Source organism: Brassica napus, chromosome C2 (assembly GCF_020379485.1).
Source record: "Brassica napus cultivar Da-Ae chromosome C2, Da-Ae, whole genome shotgun sequence".
Classification (NCBI taxonomy): Eukaryota; Viridiplantae; Streptophyta; class Magnoliopsida; order Brassicales; family Brassicaceae; genus Brassica; species Brassica napus.
The window spans coordinates 9,386,518-9,391,365 of NC_063445.1; the positions used below are offsets into that span (position 1 = coordinate 9,386,518).

General features: G+C 42.2%; 1 non-coding gene across 1 annotated transcript; it reads right to left on the reverse strand.

The window, feature by feature from the left end:
- Window positions 1-3,913: 3,913 nt before the first annotated feature.
- On the reverse strand, window positions 3,914-4,020 carry LOC125582647. The gene has a single exon (XR_007320104.1). It is a non-coding gene; the product is annotated as a small nucleolar RNA R71 (small nucleolar RNA).
- Window positions 4,021-4,848: the final 828 nt, after the last annotated feature.

The window sequence follows — 4,848 nt, forward strand, 5'->3', positions numbered from 1 at the left end:
AGAGATGTGAGTTGGGTTTGACATTTGGGAAAGATTGTGTAATTGTATGATTGGGAAAAGGGAAGAACAATGGAGATTGAGCATTGTATGCATGAGTTGATCCCTTTCTTAGATATATTATGTGCAATGTCAAGGCTACTTGTTTTGAGAGTAAACCACTTTAAAAGATCATGGATTTTGAACCTCTTGACCCACTTGAATAAAACCTTTCCCTTACTCAACCAAATGATTTGGACCAATTGACCATTTGCAAGAATTCACTTGATGCTATGCTTAATGAACTTGAGAGTTGACTGATTTGCATGTGTGAATGCATGATGATGAGTGTAGGGATGAAAAGAGTTGAATAGACCTAGAGAAGCTAGAGTATAATAAGAGAGGGTGTACTAATGCTGAATTTAGATGTTGATTTGAGTGCTTTGTGTGTTTCTTTTGGCTATGAGCTCTCACCTTCAAACTTTTCTCCCTATGAGTTCTAGAAAGTTCACTTGTGGACAAGTAAAAGAACAATTTGAAAACCTAATATCATATTTATCGTATCATGCAAAAGAAGATCTCTACCATCTACGTGGCATGTATATTGATCCACAACCATTGATTAGTTATTCAAATGGCCTTCAACCACGAAATTGGCTCATCTCCGGTTTTCGCTGACAGTAACGTATCGCGCATTCATGCGCTTCTTCAACTTCAAATTCTCGAACTAAATTCAATAACTGAAATTAACAATCAAACTAAATTAATGTGTTTCCATCTAATTACTTATTTTGTCCATAAAGTCTAAAGGTAAAGGATTGTAATAAGTTATATCAACTTGAGAAAATAACTCAAAACTCAAGAACACAATACAATTTCTTCAAACTCGTAAGTTACGCAACACCCTTGCATCTCCTTATATAGAACTTGGATAACTCATAATTTCCTAATCTCTATGAAATTAACATATTTCTATATTTCTTTTTCCTAATCCATAACTCGGTAGGAAATAGGTAATTTGCTCTTCAAGTTATTTCAAACTTAGTCCAACATTCTCCTCCTTAAACTTGAACTCCCGATCTCTTATGTTATGAACACCAATCGAACTCCTCATTCCTTTGTACTTAAGTCGCCCAAGTGATTTAGTCAAGATATCCGCCTTCTGTTCATTCCCTGGAACATGCTCAACTTCTACTTGCTCGTTTTCAATACACTCTCGAATAAAATGATACCTTCTATGTATATGCTTGCTTCGTCCATGAAACACTGGGTTCTTAGTAAGAGCTATTGCAGATTTATTGTCAATCCGAATAGTGACTCTCTTACTCTTCTCATTGGTTATCTCGGAAAACATGTCTTGTAACCATATTGCTTGCTTTACTGCTTCTGTGGCGGCCATGAACTCAGCTTTACAAGACGAAAGGGCCACTGTCTCCTGCTTGCACGAACACCATGTAATGGGGCAATGATCAAAATAGAAAACGTGGCCAGTTGTGCTCTTTCCATCATCTTCATCAACATTATGGCTGGCGTCGCTATATCCTATAATACCACTTCTGTTTGTGTGTCTAAACACAAAACCATATGCAAGAGTACCACGCAAGTACCTGAGAACTTGCTTAAGCGCATCACCATGAGATTCTTTTGGCTCCTGCATATAGCGACTAAGTAATGATATCTTGCATATTTCTAATGTTTTATCCATTCACTCATGTGCATTTTGATCATATAGATTAGGATTTAGCCATGTTTAGGTTGCATTTTGCATACATGAGTCCTTATCAGGTATTGGAGTACCACATGGAGTTCTTGGAGACATTTGGGTGCAATTGGAGTCCAAAAGAAGTGTTTAAAGTGATCATTGGGCGAGCACCTTACCGGAGCGACCAGTCCGGAGCGACACCGTCAAGTCGCTCTGATCTCCCTATCAGAGCGACCTTACCAGAGCGACAAGGAAGAGTCGCTCGCGTTTTGGTCACCCGGAGATGCGAGAACGAGTCCGGAGCGACCTCTCGCAGCGACACAGCGAGGTCGCTCCCGAAGCATGGAGCGACTACTCGGAGCGACGAGCGGAGGTCGCTCGCGTTTTCATGTCCGGAGCGACCTCTCGCAGCGACACAGCGAGGTCGCTCCCGAAGCATGGAGCGACTACTCGGAGCGACGAGCGGAGGTCGCTCGCGTTTTCATCACTCGGGAACGCGAGAACGAGTCCGGAGCGACCTCTCGCAGCGACACAGCGAGGTCGCTCCCGAAGCATGGAGCGACTACTCGGAGCGACGAGCGGAGGTCGCTCCGCGTCTTATTTCTGCTCGAACTTATGATTTCTCAAGGGCCTTTTGGTCATTTCATGATGCACGTTTTTATTTTCTAAACCTATGTTTTAATACTCTGTAAGCCACCAGGAGGCAGATCATCTTTGTTCTTAAGAAAAACCACCAAAAACTCTTGGAAAGTCATCTCTTGAATCAATTGATCAGTTTTGTTATTGAAATTCTGTGTTCTTATATTTATTTTCTTTGTGTTTCTCTACATGATTAATCTGAAATCCAACATGGGTTTAAGAGGAATCATGGAGATTAGTGAGTAATCCCCTTTGAATTCATGGGTTAGGGAGATTAAGGGTGATTAGGTTAGAGCTAGGATGTTTTAGTGTAGATCATTCATATTTCCTTGCTAGCAGAGTGAACCTAATGCATCTTCTGAGTTGGCCACTCAGTTGTTGATTCTTAGGCATTTCTCACCCGAAAGGTGTTCGAGGAAATGCCCGAGACAACTCTTCCTAGCTTTTAGCATACTTTGCCAAAGACATTTGTTGTTAGAGGTGCTAAGATAGCCATTGGACTTGCTAGTTATGATTACTTTCATATTATTCAACCAAAGACATTTGATGCTTGGATTGTGTTAGTAAATGAACATTCATCTAGACATAGAGTTTGTTTAGGATTGTGTCTAAGCTTAAGGTTGATAGTTTGATTGATCGTTTGCCATCCTTAGTTCGAAACTTGATCACCCGAGGTCTAATCCCTATATCCATGAGTTCTCTTTTCCCATAGTTAAGAGAGTATCATTTAGTTATCCTTTTAGTTAGTTATAGTTTAAAAACCCTTTAAAAACCATTGGTTGCACTTAGATTAAGTGATTACTTGCATTCTCGGTGCTTTCACATCTCTCAGAACTGGTTCGACAATCATTTATACTACAACATTTGTCTTAGGAGCCTTGAAAACTCCTAACATCAAATTGGCGCCGTTGCCAAATTCTGAGTAGATTTAAACATTGAGATTTAGTCAATTGCTTGAGACTAAGTCATTTTTATTTTCTTTTGTTACTGACTCTTTTTCACCTCCTCTTATTCTACAGGTGTATGAACTTGCGGAGCAACGGTCCATCAAACCTAGTTCCACGAGCTGCAGACATCAGAGCTTTAGAGAGAGAGTGTGCTAGAAAGAAAAGAGAAGAAGAGCAACAGGCTCAACTGCAAAGACTGAACACTGATATGGGAGACGTTCATCAGCATGATGCAGGCGTCAATGGCGCTAATAACAATGCTCCAGCTAACCAACAGCGAGCAGCTCGACCCATTGGCACTTACGATCGCCCCAACATTCATGGTCATAGATTGGGAATCCGAGCACCCGCTGTGGCAGCCAACAACTTTGAGATCAAATCAGGACTCCTCAACGTGATCGAGAACAACAAGTATCATGGCTTGGCTCTAGAGGATCCATTTGATCACTTGGACAGGTTCGACAGCTACTGTGGGTTGTCAAAAACCAATGGTGTGTCCGAAGATGCCTTAAAGCTCAAGCTATTCCCTTTCTCTTTGGGGGATAAGGCACGTCAGTGGGAGAAGTCTCTACCCAGCGACTCTATCACCACTTGGGATGATTGCAAGAGAGCATTCTTGGAGAAGTTCTTCTCTACTTCAAGAACTGCTAAGCTGAGAAATGAGATTTCCAGCTTTCAACAGAAGGGCTTGGAAGGATTCAGTGAAGCCTGGGAGAGATTCAAGGGCTACCAAGCTCAATGCCCACACCATGGTTTCTCTAAGGAGAGTTTGCTGAGCACATTCTACCGTGGTGCTCTTCCTAAGTACAGGGCCAGACTGGATACAGCTAGCAATGGGTTCTTCTTGGGGAGAACTGAGGAGGATGCAGAGGAGCTGGTTGACAACATGGTTAAAAGTGATGCAGTCTACAGTGGAGACCACGACAGAGGTAGTAGAACAGATGATAAGCAGACGAGGAAGGAGTTGAAGGCTCTACAAGATAAGATAGACATCCTCATTGCTGACAAAGCTACCCAAGAGCAGCTGCACTTTGTTGGCAACCCAAGCCAAGAGACACCAGTTGTTGTCCATGAAGTTGAGGGTTTGGAAGGTCAGGAAGAGCTGTGTTTCATCAACAACAATGGTAGCTGGTACAAGAAAGAGCCCAACTTTCAGTACAACAACTACCAACAGAAATCCTATTCCAACAACCAACAGAGTGGTTATCAGCCTCGGAATAATCAGCAAGGCAGCTATCAACCTCAGCAAAACCCTCCTCCTGGTTTCAACAACAAGGGCAACCATTCTTCCCAACAGCAATCTAATCCCTCTACCTCAACTCCTCAGGTCAACACCACTGAAGCTCTACTGAAACAAATCCTGGAGTCTCAAACAAGAAGTGAGAAGCATGTTGGCTATGAGTTGAAGAACCTTCACTCAAAGATTGATGGGAGCTACAATGAGCTCAACAACAAGTTCAGAGCTTTGGAGAACCAGTTTGCTGCCATGAACACTCAACAAAATCGCCAACAAGGTTCTCTACCTGGAAAATCTGAGCAAAACCCAAAGGAAACCATGAAAGCTATCACTCTCAGGAGTGGTAA